A 19,902-nucleotide genomic window follows, 5' to 3' on the forward strand; every position below is an offset into this window, starting at 1 on the left:
CCCTGAGTAAAAATACAGTTGGAAGGGGCTAGAGACAAGGTGTCACCAAAAGCAGGAGGTTTCGAGCCTGCAGGGTGTCCTTTCACAAGCCCCTTCCCTGCAGATAATGCATTTGCAAAGCACAGGGGCCTGCAAAGTCAAATTCTCTGCTCACCAGGATTCAATCCTGCCAGGGTTTGCTTCCATAGTTTATTCCCTGTGGGGGAATGTGGTGGGGCTGCCTGCCTCACCTTCTTTATGCCTCTGACAGTCCCAGATTGCTTTAGGAAGCCCAACCCAAAGCAAAACAGGGCTGGCTCTACCTGACTCTACCCAAGCCCGGCTCTACCTGACTCTGCCCAAGCCTGGATCCCCCCAATTAGCCTGGGGCAGCAGACTTTGGTTCAACTCAGGGCAGAAGGCTAGCTTGCTTAGGTGTCTCAAGGGGGATGGAGGGGGGAATTGCCTACCCACCCCTACCCCTTCAGCATCTGCCTCTCATGGCAGGACCAGCCCTGTAGCCCAATGAGGTGAGCAGGCTGGAGAAGAAAAATGAGGACTGCAGAAAGGGGAAGTGGTGAAAGAGGTGGCGAGTGGAAAATGAGAGGAGAGTTCCTAGCTCATAAAATGCATTTAGCACTTTAAAAAGCAGGCGCAATCTCCCATTTGCTTTTGGACTCTGGAACTCAGCCGACTATTGGAAAAAGCACTGGGAATCGATCAAAAGTGACAAAGCCACCAACTGCAAAACAGCCAGCGGGGCTGAGGGAGCCCGGCTGATCGGCTGCACGTCAGTCACATAGCTTCAGAGGGTCTTGTACACATCATGCTCAAAGAATGTGCAATCTTTTGATTTCCACATGACATTTCCCCTCTAGCAGTGAAAATAAGAGCATTGCATTCATGCTCATGGAGAAACTGGGAGGCTGGCTGGGGCAGCAATTCCACACACCCTTCATCTTTTGTATCTCCCAAGGCTAGGAGTACAACCAAATGCCTGCATTCTCTTTGGCCAGCACAGTGCCTGCCATAAGTGACATTTCCTTTTAAAAGCATGAAAACATGCAGAGGACGGGAACAAAGATCCCACTCATCAGCAGCTCTAATGAGTGAGAACTCATCCTTCTCCGAGGAATTCTTGTAAATATGCATTTGCTAAGATCTTTTCTAAAAAAAAAAAAAAAGCAAAATAAAATCACTCAAATGGATAAAGATAGGCGCATCTAGCTGAGGAGCCCTCCTGTGAAAATACGGAGATGTTTCAAAGAGATGTGCACAACATCAGCTAATCTAAGACGCCCAAAGCCAACCACCATTTCACATCGCCATTTGGGTTGCATTTGTTTTGATCCAATCAGGCATGGAGTGTCAATGCTCAGCCCGCCATGTCCAAATCTGAGAGGTAGCCTTTGAGATGTAAACAGATCCTTTCCATTCTTATCCAAAACACACAGGAGAGATGGCAGACACCAGGATTTTCCACATGTCACTCTCAGTAACCAATATATATCTAAATCAGAAAGCAATGCTCTGTGTCTTCTTCCCCAAGCCGGCTTGCAAGTAGGGAATTTCAGTTTCTCTCTGTTTCCCATTTTTCCTGTCTTAAGTTCAGTTCTACACATTTCCACATCACTTAGTGGGTTGTTTTTTAAAGTCCCCATGAAAGTTATTTAGCACACTTTTATTTTTTTTTGCAGAGCGATATTCCCTGATGTGAGGCAGATACACTAATATATGCATTTTATGTCCATTCCACCATTAAAAACAAAAACACAAATGGATTTGTCTGGAGAACTGCGTTGCAAAATCCGGAGAAGTGCAAATTTCAAAGGATGGCTGCATTTCAGTTCATGTACTGTTTCAGAAAGTGGAAACTGGGCGGGTTCACCTTTGAATGCAAATTTAACTGACCCCCATCATCCCTACCCACAAGTAATGAGTTTCCAGCACTCTTTGTGCCACAGCAACTGGAGAGCACCAGGTTGGCAAAGGATGCCCTTAAAATCTTCCCAAAATACACAAATAGGGACTATACCTAGAAAAGAGGGAAATTGGAGTATACAGGTCATCATGAGAGTATACAGGTCATCTTTGGTTCCCTCCTTGTCAATAACACAAGCTCCTACATGGGTGTGTGTGGGGGTCCTTATTTAGCTCTGGATCAGGCAGATATATGTTGGAAGAGAAACATATACAATGAGTTTCTAAAATGTTCTACACATAAAGGCATTTGATTTATAGAGCGTGCCTAACCATTACTGAATGCCACAGTAAATTACATTTGAGCCAGGCTTGGAACAAGGCATGAAATCAGTCCGCAGTTAGTGAAAGGTTGCCTTGCCCTGCTCTGACGCTACCTTATCCCCATGTTTGTTAAATATTTGTTTAATATCATATTATTACACTTTGTAGCCAAGACCATTATACATCAAACAAACCTGCTTGTCAAGAAAAAAGAAAACAAGTGAAGTAGAAAGGGGGAAAGAAAAAATAAAAACGACACATGAAGGAGGAAAGGGGCAAAATGGGGGGGGGCGCGACCTAAAGTACATTGAATAGACAAAAAGGAAAGATATTCAATATTCAAAAATATTCAAAAAGAATATTTTCAACGTTATCTCCAGTTTTAAGAAACTGTTTCATAGACAAGCAATTATAGTAGATGGTTTGGGCAGGATCAAATCATTTCATATGAACAGGCAGCAATAACACTCAATCATAGATGCTCACCATTATTCCATATATTTTTTCAACTGAGACATATAGTAGAACAACTCAAAGCTAACTATGGGTTACCATGTGAAAGAAGCTCATATGAAAGTCTTCTTGAGCAAAATGATTAGATCTATTTAATACTCTCAATATGTGCAAAAGAATTTCTTCATCCTTCATATAAAAGGAAATGGGACTAAACAAATAGTGGATTAATAATCTTTCAATCAGATTTTAATGTGGGCATTCAAAATTATTCCCAAAACATCTACTAGTGTGAACCTGAAAGAGAATTATCTTAAGACAATTTTCGAATCCTACTTAACTCCACCCAGAATGTTTAATTTTTTTGCCAAAACCTGACCTGCATTGTTGGAGGTGTAATGGAATGAACGTGGATTTAATACATATTTTTGGAGCCATGTTGGTTGCTTTTATTTGTGCTCATTTATGGAGCCTTTAAGAACTATAGTTAGCACTACTCAGAAATAAGGATCAATATTAGAGAACCAGTGTGATGGAGTGGTTAATGTTGGACTATAATTTAGGGGGAAAGTCCCCATTCAGGCATTAAGTTCACAGGGTGGCCTTGGGCCTAACCTACCACACAGGAGGCTATTCCCACATTGCAGCTGGCTGGACTAGGTGACCCTTGGAGTCACTTTCAGCACTCTTTGTGCTACAGCAATTTATGATTCTAAGTATAAAATCGGGGTTGGGGGGAACCACGTATACCCCCTGGAGATCCCTGGATATAAATGTAATAATGAGTTTAGTTCTAGTTAGGAGTTTGGTTTTTGGCAATTACTAGATAGATCAGGGATGGGGAGCTGAAAGAGCAGATTCTTATTTCCCCTACTCTCACCCCTGGGCCCAAATTTGACAAGTAGGAATCCACCTGAAGTCACAATGATGTCAGGTGATAGTGATACAACATTCTAAAGCACAAAGATCAGCTGTTTGGGGCGACTTCAAAGCACCTAGCTTTTTACCTGCGTACACCTGGTGCCATTATTGTCAGTTTGCATTTGTTAGTACAGAAAGTATTGATCTGATGTGCAGAGATCCTTCCTCTTCTGCTTAGTTCATGAGGGTTCTGGAAGGTTTCTTCTCTGTGTGGAAGAAGGTTCTTGTTTGGGTTATTCCTTCTGAGAAGTTGGGTACAGCCGGTTTAAACTGGTTCTGTTATCTTTCTGTCAAGGTCATGCTGACTATAATAGTCAGGCCAGAAGGAGCCTGGGTTTCACTTACCCATCTATTCCGGCGTATAAGACGACTGGACGTATAAGACGACCCCCAACTTTTCCAGTTAAAATATAGAGTTTGGAATATACTCACTGTCACAGTGGCCGGAGTGGGCTACTTCAGAGTAACGACGCTACGCAGCTCTGCATTTTATTCTTTTATTGGTGCTGCGTATTTACAGTGCTGAAGTCATTGCTATTTACACGGAGTGATGTGGTCAGTCGGTTTCAGAACCTCCGAATGGCTTTTGGCGCGTCTTTCTCCAACACAAAAGCTTTGGCAGACCCATCCTCTTTCCCCTCCTCTTTCTGCGTAATTCCGGAGTTGGGGGGATGGGTCTCCCCCCCTTATTCGCCCCTTCCTGTCCCACCTGGGACCCTGGCTCCTCTACCTTGCCTGAGCCTCGGACCCGACTTCCTGCTTCCCCACTGGCATCGGAACTCTCTCTGCTTTCCCCTGTGCTCGGGGATGGGCTTGAACTCAGGAGGGGAGGGACTTCGCGATATCCCCTGTCCCTCACATCCACCCCCCTCCCAAGCTCTCCTTCACCCCTCCCCAGGTCCCCCCCAGGTGTCGGTGACGACTGGAAGCCTAAGAACTCAGTGCTTTCCGAGCCTGTTGGTGTGAACACCTCCCCCCAGTCCTGCGAGCCCCCCCCTTCCGCCTGGGAGGACGGGAATCCCAAAAAGTTCGTGGCGTCAGAGCTGGTAGGGGTAAAAATGTTCTGCCAATCTGCTCCTTCCTCTGACTGGGTGGATCTCGGTGACACCCATACCTCATCCTCTGGTTCCTCAAACTCCGCTTCCCAGCGCCATGGTGAACTGCTCCCCCGTGCTTCCTCCCCCTCCCCCTCCCTTTCCATGTGCCAGGGCTTGGGTCTATGGGGAAAGAGGGCGTGAAATTCTTCTACCAGGAATTCCTCCTGTATCTGAGTGGCTGGGACCCATTCATTCTGGGACGGTGGAGCATCCTCCCATGCCATGAGGTACTCCAGGCCCCCCACCCCCCACCGTGAGTCCAGGATGGCCGTGGCCTCATTGAGTTGCTCCCTGCCTTCCCTCTCCCCCCCTCCCTCAGGGGTTTGTTCGCTGCCTCGGAGCCTGCTGCTTTCCCTGTACGGCGACAGCAGCGATCTATGAAACACTGGGTGCACCCTCATGTCCTCTGGCAGTGCCAGCCTGTATGCCACCGGGTTGACCTGTTGCGTGACCGTGAAGGGGCCCAACCTTCTGGGCGCCAGCTTTTTGCACCTCCCTCTGATGGGAAGGCCCTCCGAGGACAACCAAACTTTGTCCCCCACCCTAATGACCTCCCCCGGTCGCCTGTGGCGATCTGCCCCCTTCTTGTACGCTTCCTTGGCTCTCTCCAAGTGTTCTCTGAGCTGCTGGTGCACCGTCTCCAGTTCCTCTGCCCAATCCTCTGCCTGTGGGCCCTCCTCCTCCTCCTCCCCCTCCCTCTCTGGGAAAGATCTGAGGTCGCGCCCGTAATTGGCCTTAAAGGGCGACACCCCTGTGGAGACGTGCACCGCATTGTTGTAGGCAAATTCTGCCAGTGGCAGGCGATCCACCCAGTCCGTTTGCCGCTGGCTGACGTAGCATCTCAGGTACTGCTGCAGAATGGCGTTGACCCTCTCCGCCTGTCCATTGGTCTGCGGGTGTCTAGCCGTCGACAAGCTGACCTCCACCTGCAGGAGGTTCATGAGCCGCCGCCAGAACCTGGAAACAAATTGGCGGCCACGATCCGAAATAACCCTTAAAGGTAATCCATGCAGTCGGAATACGTGGTCAACAAACAGTTTGGCTGTCTCTTCTGCAGAGACCGCCCTGGCACACGGTATAAAGTGGCACATTTTGGACATGAGGTCCACCACCACCAACACTGCGGTCTTGCCCCTGGAAGAAGGCAGATCTGTGATGAAGTCCATGGACACCACTTCCCACGGCCTGTGTGGTGTGGCTAAGGGCTCCAGCAATCCTGCTGGCGCTGCTCTGACCACCTTTGCCCGCTGGCAGGTGTCACAGCCCCGTACATAGTCTCGAACATCTTCCCGCACCCCTGGCCACCAGAAGTGTCTCATGACTAGGTGAGCGGTTTTGTCCCTCCCAAAATGACCCGCCGTTGGGTTGTCGTGCATCTGCTTGAGGACCGTACGTCTAAGCTGGGTGGTGGGCAGGTACAGTGCACCCTTGTAGAAAAGCAGCCCCCTGCGTGCTGCAAAGTCTTTTGCCTGCTCCCCCCCCCTCTCAGTTCTCTGAAGATGCGGTTGGCAAATTCATCCGCTGCCGTCAGTGCTGTGAGTTCTGCCTCGCTCACCACTGCTGCTCCGCAGGACCATGCTGACGGGGGGGAAATGTGCCTGGGTGCCGGTGGCGCCTCCTCCTCCATGTACTCTGGCTTGCGGGAGAGGGCATCCGCCCTGACATTCTGCTCTCCCGGGATGTAGTGTATGGAGAAGTTGAAGTTCGAGAAGAACTCTGCCCACCGTATCTGCCGCTGGTTGAGCACCCTGGCAGTTCTCCAGAACTCCAGGTTCTTGTGATCTGTGCACACCTGGATGGGGTGCTTGGCGCCCACCAGGAAGTGTCTCCAGTGCTGGAACGCAGCGTGGATCGCAAGAAGTTCCCGATCAAACACCGTGTAGTTTCGCTCTGGCTGGGTCAACTTCCTGGAGAAGAAGGCACAGGGTCTCCACTCTCTGTTGGCGTCCAGTTGCAACAAAATGGCGCCCACAGCTTTATCAGAAGCATCTGTCTCCACGCGTAGGGGCGCGTCCTGAACCACGTGGAACAGGTTCTGGTCTGAGGCGAACACCCTCTTGAGGCTTTCGAACGCTGCTTGCGCCTCTGGTGTCCACCTGAACTTCTGCTTGCCTCTCAGGCAGTCAGTGATGGGAGCCGTAACGCGAGAGAAGTTCTTGATGAACTTCCTGTAGAAGTTGGCGAAGCCTAGTAGGCGTTGGGCATCTTTGCGCGTCCTGGGGCTGTGCCAGTCCAAGATGGCCTGCACCTTGTCCTTGTCCATCGCCAGCCCCTTGTCTGACAGCTTGTAGCCCAGGAAGTCCACCTCCTTGGTGTGAAACTTGCACTTCTCCAGCTTCACATACAGGTGGTTCTCCTTCAGGCACTGCAACACCTCCCTGACATCTTTCACATGCTGCAGTGGGTCATCGGAATAGATAAGGATGTCATCCAGGAAGACCAAGCATTTCCTGAAGAGGAGGGACCCCAGGACGTGGTGCATGAAGGCCTGGAAGCATGCTGAGCCCCCTTGCAACCCGAAGGGCATCACCAGATATTCAAAAGAGCCCAGAGGCGTGAACATCGTGGTTTTCCATTCATCGCCTTCCCGGATCCTGATCAAGTTGTACGCCCCCCTCAGGTCTAGCTTGGTGAAAATCTTGCCCCTGCGTGCCGCTGTCAGGAGATCATCCACTCTGGGCATGGGGAAAGCCACTGGCTCTGTCACTGAATTCAGCCGTCTAAAATCCACCACAAGACGGCGCTGTTGCGTGTCTTTCTTGTCCACCCAGAAGACCGGGCTGCCCCCTGCTGCCTTGCTTTCTCTGATGAACCCCCGCTTGAGGTTCTTGTCGATGAAAGCGCGCAGATCTTCCAGTTCCTGGTCTGACATGGCGTACAGCTTGGCTGGGGGTATAGTTGCCCCTGGCACCAGGTTGATCTGGCAGTCAAAAGGCCTGTGCGGGGGTAGGTGGTCGGACTCCGCTTCGCTGAAGACCTCCTGCAGGTCCCAGTACGGCTTGGGTACCGCCTCACCCCCTTTGACGTGCATGGTGGCCACCGTGGCTATTGGAGGCCCCTCCCCTGGTTGGTGCTGCATGCAATGTTCCAGGCAAAAGTCCGATCCAAAAGTGATGCATCTCTGGTGCCAACTGATGGAGGGGTCGTGGCGCGCCAGCCAGCTCATGCCCAAGACAATGGGGGGGTCTGAGATGGTGGTGACGTTGAATGCCAGTGTCTCTGAGTGCCTTCCCACCGTCATTCTCATGGGGGGGGGGTTTGATGAGTGATGGCCCCTCCCAGCAGCTCTCTGCCGTCAATGGTCGCCACGTGCAGAGGAAAATCCAGCTGCAGAAGCTGGATCTGGTGCTCTTCTGCAAAGTTTCTCGAGAAGAAGTTCGCTGACGCCCCACTGTCAATTAGGGCGAGGACCGTCAGGGGATAGCCATTTGGGAGCGTGAGCGTCACTTCTAGAACCACTCCTGCTCTGGGAGGGGTGGGCTGGCTCTGCTCCTCTCTGTGCGGGTGGGTGGGCTGGGGCTGTTGTCTGCTGACTGTGCCTGGCTGCTGCCCCTTGTCTCCTGCAGCCAGGCTTTCCCGTTTCCCTGCTGTGGTACTGCGTCAGTGGGGGAGGGCCCAACCGTTCCCGCCTTTCCTTGCCACTCCCTGCGATGTGGGCAGTCTCTGACGAGATGCTGGGGGGAGTTGCAGAGAAAGCAATTCCCACCCCTTCCCTCCTTGCGTCTTGGCGCTGCTGCGGTTTGAAAAGCCCGCGCGCGCGCGCTATCAATCTGCATGGGTTCCTGGTCCTGGCTGGCCGCAGGCGTGGCTTGAAAGGGTTGTTGGGGGAGTGGCTTCTCCTGCGACCGTGGGAACCAAGCCCGCTTTGCGCGCGTTGCTTGCTTGTCGCTCCACCGGGATTCCTGTCTCACCCCCACCGCCAGAGCCGCTTTGCTCAGCTGATCCATATTACCGGGCTTTGGACCTCTCGAGAGCTCATCCTTCACCTCCTCATGCAACCCCAAGTAGAACGCCGCTTGCATTGGGGGTGACTCTAGCTCCCACCCCAATCTGTGCACCAGCATGGTGAATTTCGCCCAATACGCGCGAACTGTCATATTTCCTTGGCGTAAATTATGAAGTTCCTCCTTAGTCTGGTCCATATGACTATCGGACGAATACATCGTTTTCAAACCTTCTAGAAATAGTTTGACATTCTTCATGCAAGGATTCTTCGTTGCGATTAACGGTCTTAGCCACTCCCTGGCTGCCCTGGTAAGGTGCTCCACAATAAACGCTACCCTGTGCTCATCATCAGGGAACTCATCGTGGTGCAGCTCAAGAGCATACACAATCTCAGTCTCAAAGCCCTGATATTCCCTCGGGTCTCCATTGAACTTGCTTACTAGGGTCCCGGCTCTCCTTCCTGGCAGCACTTGGACTTGGGGTGCCCCTCCCGCCTTGTTTTTCTCAGCATCCAGCTTGTTCTGGAGGTCTACCGCCACCGCCCTTAATTCCTGCTCTCTTTCCTGTAGCGCTCTCACCTGTTCCGCAAGTTGTAGCCGGTCGTCCTGGACCTTCTTAGTCTCTTCTTTAGCTGCCTTCAATTCCCCCTGCGCCTGCAGCGACAGCTGCTGCAGTTCTTGCTGGGCTTGCTCCGCGATCTGCCGCCATCTCTCCGCCTCTGACACGCTCATCCCGGCAACTCCAAAGTAGCCCAAAAAAGGATTCGGAGGTTGCTGTCACAGTGGCCGGAGTGGGCTACTTCAGAGTAACGACGCTACGCAGCTCTGCATTTTATTCTTTTATTGGTGCTGCGTATTTACAGTGCTGAAGTCATTGCTATTTACACGGAGTGATGTGGTCAGTCGGTTTCAGAACCTCCGAATGGCTTTTGGCGCGTCTTTCTCCAACACAAAAGCTTTGGCAGACCCATCCTCTTTCCCCTCCTCTTTCTGCGTAATTCCGGAGTTGGGGGGATGGGTCTCCCCCCCTTATTCGCCCCTTCCTGTCCCACCTGGGACCCTGGCTCCTCTACCTTGCCTGAGCCTCGGACCCGACTTCCTGCTTCCCCACTGGCATCGGAACTCTCTCTGCTTTCCCCTGTGCTCGGGGATGGGCTTGAACTCAGGAGGGGAGGGACTTCGCGATATCCCCTGTCCCTCACACTCACCATATAAGAAATATGAGCTGGCGTATAGGACGACCCCCGACTTTTGAAAGGATTTTCCTTGGTTGAAAAGTAGTCTTATACGCAGGAATATACAGTATGTTCTTTTTCTATCTCTTTGTTCGGGTGTGGTGTTCTGTTCTGTAGTGTTAAGTTTAGTCTTATTATAAGTTATGGCAGGCTTCCCCAAACTGGGGCCCTCCATGTTTTGGCCTACAACTCCCATGATCCGTAGCTAACAGTGGTCAGGGATGATGGGAATTGTAGTCCAAAACATCTGGAGGGCCGGAGTTTGGGGATGCGTGAGTTATGGTTAAGTTTAAGTTAAGTCTGCTGCAACTGGATTTCTGATGAACTGTGCCAATCCTGAATGTATTGGATTTGTGACCATTATGTTCATTTTCCTTCCGTAGCAGTAAAGCTCTGCTGGATGGAAGAAGAAAAAAGTAGGGTAATACTGAAAATGAAAGTTAGTGATCATGGCTGCTTATTGGCACTAGTAGATGGCAACTTCATATCAGAGTTTCTTCAAAAGTCATTGGGAGATGCCATCTGTTTTTGGTGACATCTTGCTGCTTAAACTATCAATTTACCCTGGAACCTCTCCTATGGTTTTGTAAATATGGAGATCTATCACAAATTGATTATATACAGGTGCAGGAAGCTTGTTGCTAACACCCTCTTCAGTGAAAACAGATCCAACAAATCCGTTGTTTGACTCAATCACTTGTGACATTTTAATGAACGTCTTTCTCTGCGGTGGCTTTTATGTCTCTCTGTGAGTTTTCCAAAATTCTTGCAGTTCTTCCACAAATCCATTCTCTTCTTACATTTAACTTGCCATAATTTATGCTGTTTTGGGGGTTTTTCCACATTTGGATTTGCAATCCACTTTGTAAATGATGTCCTCCCCCCTTCTTTTAATAGCTTCCGTAATGCTGCAATTTAGCTGGGTGGGTTTGCTTTTTAGATCTCTTTCTGCCTTTCTAAAAAATTGGTAGCGTCCATATATTTTTCTTTACTTTGTGGTATCCATATATTTTTTGTCAAATAGTGCTGTTAGAGCATTATCTAAGTCTCTGCCTGGTGTGCTTGTTTTAAAGAGCATCCATTAATTTCTTTAAAGCACTTTTTTATTTTATTACCTGACCATTCATTCAGGTAATCAATCATTGTAACTAGTGCCTCTTAATCTTGATGTATGCGTCCTTGCTGAACTTAGTTCATTTCACTCCAGTGAACTGGATGCTTTGGCAGCTATAGAAATATGTGGGAACTGCAACAGAATGTTGTAGCTAGAGATGGAGGGGAGAGATTCCATTTACTTCACATTTAAAGGTGAACCTACCAAATTTGCACTTTCTGAAACAATGTGCAAACTAAAACACAGCCATCCTTTGACATTCACACTTCTCTGAATTTTGCAATGCAGTTGTCCAGCCATGTAATGAGCACTCACACTTTACATTGTGGGTGCCCTTTGCGGGATAGCATGTGGTGCTACAGTTCCCAGAGAGCTTACTGGCAAACAGGGGCTGCTTTGCCTCTCAGTGTAATTTTTGGAGGTTCACGCCCAGCCTCAGTACTCAAGTTCCTTCCTGGGAGGTGGGACCAGCAATAGGGGGTGGAGCTGACAATAGCCAGGCAGTTGGCTCTGGAGATTTCCTACCCTCCCATTGTTTAATGTTTCTTGTTTGCAGGTTAACTTTTTCTTCCTGTTTAGAGGATGCTGCTACGGTCTTTGACTGGTTGCTATTGAAGGACCGGGAAGAAATTTCCCTGCATTGGCAGGTTTTGTCTTCCCCGTAGGAATTCATCACAACTTTGGGGGTTATGGCCTTGGGTGGAATGCTTTAGTCTTTTCTTCCCTATATTGGAGGGGGGGTGTAAAGTGGTGACTCACCCCCCTGTGGTGTGATTCCAGGGTCCCCCTCTTAAAGGGGTTATATAATGGGTGTCACTGGCCATACACTGAAAGGTTGTCAGTGAAATACCCTGCATGCGGAGATATGGGCTGGGCTGCCTGCTACACTTACATCTCACAGAGAATCCCCATATCCCATTTACCCTGATGTGCCCCAGTTCCTCTGGTTGGGGGGCTGGGGGGGATACACGCCCCAGGCCTAAGCCAAGGTCTTCCTACATTCAGAAGTTTAATAAAGTTGTGGCCTGATTTTAATTCCATATAATGTTGACAGGGTCTTTATTCCTTCCTTATGATCCCTGGGGGCTGGGGCTGTCGCCGCCTGGTTATGCAATGTGTACAAAAATGTATATGCTTGGGTAAAGTGTGCATAAAATGCATATATTCGTGAAAATAACTGCAAAAATGCATTGTGTTATGGAAAGCTGCTTTGCAAAAGAAAAAAAGAAAAAAACTGCATACACAGAGTTATACAAAACAAAGTTCTACTCAAAGTGAAGCCATAACCTAAGTTAGTTGTGCCCATTCACACAATGGGTCTACCCTGAGTAGTACAGGCATTGTTAGAATCATAGAATTATGGAGTTGGAAGGGACCATGAGGATCATCTAGTCCAATCCCTGCAATGCAGAAATATGCAGCTGTCCCATACGGGGTTCGAACCTGCAACCTTGGCATTATCAGCACCATGTTTTTACCAACTGAGCTATCCAGGCTAGTTGGCATTCCATGTCCACAGAGCAGGCTCAGTTCTCAAATGTCTTTTTTTGTGGCTCTCCCACCTCTTATCCCCTCCGAAGATGCTTCGCACTTCTGCACATCTTAGCCCACCCACCCCCAGGACTCTTTTTCAGCCGTAACTCGCCAAAACTCAGGTCCTGAACCTCTCAGGTGGGCTCAGCTGCCCTTAGAAGAGAACTAGGGAGGCATTCCTTGTGAGTTCTGTCACCTCTTTTTCTAGAAAAATAGCACTGGCAATGGCACTCACAACAGAAATGGAGGGAATGATGAAGTCTATGCTTCCAATAGGGTGAGGTGGTGGAATCTGGGAAATGATGTACCACTTCAGCCCGCAGAGTGGGGATGGTATCTCTGAATACTCCCCAGGTGAAATCAACACTCCCCACCAACAACAAGGAAAACAAAGAAAAGTCCAATCCCAGTTTTCTCAGTGACTTGTTAGTATTCTGATCAATACTTTGTTTGTCCCCATTTATCAAAAGCAAAGCCAGCAAGAGAAGTTCTACACACTTTTTCAGTGAATGAAGGAGGTTATTGGAACACCCCCTTTGTGTGGCTTTCTAGGTTTTATTTCCTCCCAATATGCTACCATATTTCATAAGTATGGGTAACGATTATGTAACCAACACCTCTGGGCTGCTTGGATAACCTGCAAGCCATTCATAAAGTTTGTTTCTCCAAGCAAGTGTTACAGAAAACAACACCCTGGCTCTTTTCTCATTTTAATATATATCCTAGGCCAACTTCCCTCCTCTGTGTTAAAAATGCCTGCTATCCCGCTGGCGGTAATAGATGTCTCATTTCCCCCCTCTAACTTTCTAATTTCAAACTGTGAAAGTTCTCGGCATACTGATCCTGGTGGTCTTAACAAGTCTGATAAAAAATAATAATACTTGACCTGAAAATGTTCAAACAGTGATTCCATCTCTCCTCCAAAATTGAATTTAAGATTTAACTCATTCATTTACTACTGAGTCCTAGGGAGGTTTATTTTGAAGAGTTCTCAATGGGTTGTGGAAACGTGGAGGAGAAATGTGTGTGGCTTATATCTGAATGCAAACTGACCCAATTTACTCTTCCCAAACCAATACACAAACTCTGAAGCATGACTATCCTTTAAAATCTACCCTTCTCCAATTTTTTACAATGCAGTTACAGGGGCACCTTGGTTCTTGAACTTAATCCATTCCGGGAGTGCCGTTCAACTCCCAAAACCGTTCGAAAACCAAGGCACAGCTTCTGATTGGCTGCAGGAGTTTCCTGCACTCAAGCGAAAGCTGCGTCGGATGTTTGACTTCCAAAAAACGTTCGCAAACCAGAACACTTACTTCTGGGTTTGTAGCGCTTGGGAGCTGATGTGTTTGACAACTAAGCTGTTCGAAAACCAAGGTAGCTACAAATCTATAAAAAAAGTATACCTGGGAAAGTGCTCACAAAAATGTGTCTATTACTGCAAATAACGTATAAAAGTGCATTACGTTGGTCAAAATTATATACAAAATGTGGGTATTAGGAAAGCTGTGCATTAAAAGATCAATATTTTTTGCCAACTTTTAAATAGAGTTTGCAAACATGTGTGGAAATGTAGCAAACTGTGCATAAGCCTGGAAAAACTGGAAACTGAAAATGGGAGATTCACCCATCCCTAATTATGGGACTGTAACAGAGCGAAACCCATATCTTTTCCTCCCTTGGGCGGGTGGAAATCCATTTTTTAATTTTTTTTGCCATGGAGACATTTCCTCGGAGATATCTTAAGAGAGCCAATTAATTCCACTTTTGTTCCCATGCTCCTCTCTGCTGAGTTCTACAATAACAACATGGAGACTAAGGGAAAGGAAGCTGCCAGATATTGCTGCAACACACCAGACTTGGTTGTAAGAACGAAGTCTGGGTGAGAGCAGATCAAGACAGGTGGGGTGATGTTGCAGTTGCCCCAATAGATCAACCTCCACAACTTCCCTCTCATTTGTTGGTTTCTGCTACTTTCCCTCCTGGGAACCAACATAAAAATGGATAATTTCAAAGATGCATTCATCACTGTCGCTTGGGGAAACTTGTGCACAAGATGGAACCCAGGCCCTTGATCTGTAGAAATGCACTTCACTTTCATATCTTTATGATTTAATTCAAGTAAATATGAATTAGGCAAACAATATTTCTTCATTTTTTGTAACCCGTCTTTTTCTCAGATCAGATCTTTGGAGTGATATAGCTCTTGCTCTGAAGTTGCCTCACTCACCCGTCTAACCAGCTGAGGTCCATGCTATAGATTTCTCAGGCAAGGTTCACAATAAGGACAGGGTGAAGTCCAGCTGATGGTGAATTGTGGACTTAAAGCAGGCATAGGGAACTTCAGACCCAGGAGGCAACCTTCCAGGAATCTCTCTGTGACCCTCAGGGCTCTTCCCAGCTCCTTCCCCCAAACCACACTCATCACTGGCTCCGCTTTGCACAATCCTTGAGTGTTTTTGCCTGGCTAGAATGTGTCCTTTAATGCTAATCATGCTTCATGCGTGCCTGGGTGGATAATAGAGAGCAGGGTGCAAGAGTGAAGAAACTGGCCCACTGCACAAAAGATAAAATTTTTATTCATCCATTTGCTGGTTCCATCCATGACTAGCATGTGGTCCCTGGAAGATGGTCCAAAAGGGAATGTGGCCATTGAGCTGAAAACACCTCTCCATCCCCGACTTAAGGAGTGAACTTTCCTGCTCCCAAGGAATCTCACAGGACTACAACTTCAAAGTCAGAGAAACAGTGGAGGTGGTAGAAGCTTCCCCAATACCAATTTCAGTTTTCATGTTTCTTAATCTAAAAAACACCAAACGTCTTGGCTCATACAACAGTATGGATACAACATACAGCAGCTGGAATAGCCTCCAGCAATGCATAAAGTTTGGAGGGGAGGGTGTCTTGGGCAGTGATCCTTGGTATGAAAAATAGGGGTGTCACAAGTTCGACCTCATTTCCATCTGTGCCAGGTGTGAGGGTATGGGCTCTACCCCTTCAATCCTCTGCATGTGTAGACCAGGCCTTATTAAATCTGATCTTCTGGCTGCAATTTCCTAGTTGTCCCAGCTGTTGTTACTTATTCAGCTGCTTCTTATGCTTAGCAAAAGATTGCTAAGCAGTTCTTAACATCCTTAAGTCCCTTTCCTTTGTGGCTTTTATGCTGCTGACAAACTCACTACCAAACCCCACCTATTATGTTAGACATTGCAGAAGTTTGTTTGTTTGTTTTAAATTGATTGCTTTTTTAATGGAAAATGAAGACCTTTAGGGATATTGTACTATTTTAAAATGTAATGTGGCAGCCTTCATCCTATTGCAGGATGTGCAGAACCAGCCTGTGTATACTGATTCTAAGTCCCACTAAGTTAAATGAGATTTGGGGTGCAATCCTAGCCCCAGCCCCAGCCTGGTAGGATCTAATGGAGTGGCTGTATCTGCAGCTCTGCTCAACATTCCAGCCAGGGTGGAGGGGGGCCAGTTGCACAGCCATCAGGCCTGATGATGTCACATAACACCCAAGGAACCAATGGATTTCAGGCCATCTCAGCCCCCTCCCTCTCCAGAACACTTCATTTCATGGCTTTCTACTGACTGCTTCAAGTGGGTAACTTGGTGGCACAGCTTCCACCTACCCAACTACCCTAAGGAAATGGAAGGCTGGAGGGGGGGCAGGGCATTGTGTTGGCATCACTCCATAGGCAGAGACCAGTGAAGGTTGACAGTGCTTGGCAAAGAGACACGTCTGCCCATCCAACCCATCCCCAACCTAGCCCAAAGGGTGTTTAGAATTGCTCTGCAACTCTGAAGGATTGCAGACTTACCATAGTTCTAGATAATATTGTGTGTCTGTTTTACTAGCTTATATTATCTTTATTCATTTTTATTTAAAATGTTTGTACCCAGCTTTTCAACCACCAGGTCTGCAGGGAGACATACAGTCCAAAATGAAATAATGCCAGATCAAAGCTGCATACAGTATGTTAATGGCACAACTGCACACATACCTAGATGTGATTGCAATCTGAACTCCAGTTACGCTGGATAAGGGGAAGGTAGGGCACTGCTGTTGCTGCTACACCAATGTAATAAAGCTCTATGTAACCTATAGAAGTATAACCTAGCAAGGGAGAAGAAAACATAGCGGTGCAAAAATGGCAGACATGCCCCCATGGGACTGGTGAAGAATATGTCAGTTTTGCTTTCTCCCATGTTCTCACTTTTTCAGTCTTAAATTTGCCTCTCCACACTTCCACAGCAGGCTGCATTTAAAAAAAAAAAACCTTGCATGAAAATTCGTAAGAATTTCAGTTCTAATCTCGCCTATATAAACACACACTTGGATGCACATTTTCGCAAAGCAATTTCTCCTACTATACGACATTTTTGTGCATGATTTTTACTAATATATGCATTTATAGTATATGCATTTTAGTACATATTAGTTGGAAGGAGAACTGCATTGCAATATTCAGCAACAGGCAGATTTGGAAGGATATTTTGTTTCAGACAGTGGAAATTAGGCAAATTTGCCTTTAAATGTGGACTGTTCTTTTTTAAAAAAAACATCTTGCCCTTCACTAGTAGAGATGGACTAATCTGTTGTTTTGGGTTTTGTCAGTTTCTTATTTTTCTAATCTTAAATTCGGTTATTCACATCAAATCATGATTTTTAAAGGAAGGAGGAAGAGTCACACAAATTTGTCTGCATTTCAGGACACATTTCTCTCAATATACACATTATTATAAGCAAATTTCCCTAATATAATGCATTTTGTATGCTATCATCACTTAAAATGTATGTATTTACATGCACACTTTCCCCTAATATACACATTTTTGTACACATTATAAAATGTCAACCTTCGGCTGTCTAGCTGGTGTTTGCAGCACCAAATTCTTGCCTTGACCCAGGGGAGGAAAAGGTGAGAAAGGCTTTGCCTAGTCATCATGATTTCAGAAAGCAAGAAAAACAAGGGCTACAATTCAGGATGATGGTGCACATAATGCAATAAAAGAGACCTCACCTCTAGAAGACCAGCAGCTACTCTGGGTCACAGAAGCACAGAGAAGACCTATTCATTGCTACAAATCAAAACACATTCCCACCCTCTCCTCTCAAGTGCCTAGGTTGAATCCTCTCTCCCCTCCCTTGCCATCTTTCCCATAAGAGGCTTTCAGGGGAATTTCTGTCTATGTTTAGGTTATTGAGATTTGTTTATTTTTTTTAAAAAAAACAAATGGGCAAGGATGTTGACCGCAAATCTAAAAACCCAGAAACAGAAAAAGAGATGTTAACAACACAACAAACAAAACTTTTAGATTAACCATTTCAAAGCTTTGGATCAACTAAACCGGTTCCCCTCGATTTATTGAGCAACATGCCTTTTAAAATAACAAGAACCCTTTAACTTATTTGAAATATATGTTCTTGGGAAAAAGCTGTACATTGGCAGGGCCCATTGAGGAAGAAGCCTCCCCATTGCTCTCACTAAAGAAGGAATGTCTCTCCTAAATATTGATCCCTGCTGTGACACAGACATACATCATCTAAGAACAAAACTTATTCTGTTCATGTATATTTATAATTTATTGTCATAAAGACTGAGCCAGGCTAGCTCTAGTCTCTCCCTGACCCACTATCAAACAGAGTCCTCAGAGGACACAACCCACAAAGGACCTTGAGGATCCCCTTGAGAGGCCCTCAGGGGAAAGACCTGCTGAAGAAATCCTAGCCCTACCAGAAACAAAGACTGATGCCCTCAAGGATGCCAGAATCAAAAATTCCAGCCCTGGGTCAATGAACTGCAACATATGGTAGTATCTGTTTGCAGATACTCATGCACTTTGGGAGTAAAGGACTCCTCAAGCATCATCAGTCTCCTGGAGATCAACGAATCACTGAAACACCATCATCACCAGCAGTCTGGTTAGGGTGTGCCCTGGGAGGCCAGAGTGTATCAACTCTTTTTTTTCCTTCTTCTTTTTTTGAGCCTCCCAGTTGGTGGAAACACCAATTTCTGGCTCCCTGATCCTGAACCTTGGCTCCTATGGCTGCTTTGTGGTGACCTTGACTTTCTGCCCGAACTTGCATTTGGATCATATTTTGGACCTATTCCCTGTTTGTAGCCCTCGTTTGTCTTGGGCTGTGCCACTTCATTACCCCTGCTTTCCTTCTTGAGTTGGGGACTTGTACCAAGTGGTGTCTTGTGCCCATTAAGATTAGTAGGGTGGAAGGCAAGGAGGCTATGGGTAGGGAGACTCAGAGTACATGGCAGTCAGAGGTAATGACAGGCAGAGTCAACTAATTCTGGCTTTCTCCTCCTCCTCCCCCTCCTCCCCCTCCCCACTGAGTTCTGCAAGGGTGCAAAACTGGGACTTAGGAGGGGGGGAAAGTGTTGCTTGTAAGTAAAAAGGCAAACAGGTGGCATGTGTCTGAGGTCAGATTTAGGCTGGTGTAGCACTGTCCCATTTGCCTTCACTGCTTATACCTTCCTAGAATTGGGGCCCAGCCCCCGAGGGCACCCATGGGAGCATACCACTTTTTATTGCTTAATATAACCAAATTTCTAAGCAGAAACGCACGGTATCAAAATTAAATTCCCGTACAAATATTAGCAAGAGCATTTAAACAGAAATACCAAGCAGTGTGACTTGAAAACTAAGAACCAGGGAAAGCAAATTGTGACCTTGTGTATGGGGCAGTCTGTTGTCTTTGTCCATGGAGTTTTCTTGGCAGGGATACTGGAGTGGCTTGCCAGTTCCTGCTCCAGGTGGATCACGTTTAGTAAAAACTCTCCACTATGACCTGTCTGTCTTGGGTGGCCCTGGACGGCATAGCTCATAGCTTCTCTGATGTATTCAAGTCCCTTCGCGATGACAAGGCAGTGATCCATGAACTTACATGCAGAATTCATCATGTGAAAGGCTGGACTGGATGAATCCCAAAACGGAATTAAGATTGCCAGAAGAAATATCAACAACCTCAGATATGCAGATGACACAACCTTGATGGCAGAAAGTGAGGAGGAATTAAAGAACCTTTTAACGAGGGTGAAAGAGGAGAGTGCAAAATATGGTCTGAAGCTCAACATCAAAAAAACCAAGATCATGGCCACTGGTCCCATCACCTCCTGGCAAATAGAAGGGGAAGAAATGGAGGCAGTGAGAGATTTTACTTTCTTGGGCTCCTTGATCACTGCAGATGGTGACAGCAGTCATGAAATTAAAAGATGCCTGCTCCTTGGGAGAAAAGCAATGACAAACCTAGACAGCATCTTAAAAAGCAGAGGCATCACCTTGCTGACAAAGGTCTGTATAGTTAAAACTATGGTTTTCCCAGTAGTGATGTATGGAAGTGAGAGCTGGACCATAAAGAAGGC

This window comes from Zootoca vivipara, chromosome 15 (assembly GCF_963506605.1).
Source record: "Zootoca vivipara chromosome 15, rZooViv1.1, whole genome shotgun sequence".
Lineage (NCBI taxonomy): Eukaryota > Metazoa > Chordata > Lepidosauria > Squamata > Lacertidae > Zootoca > Zootoca vivipara.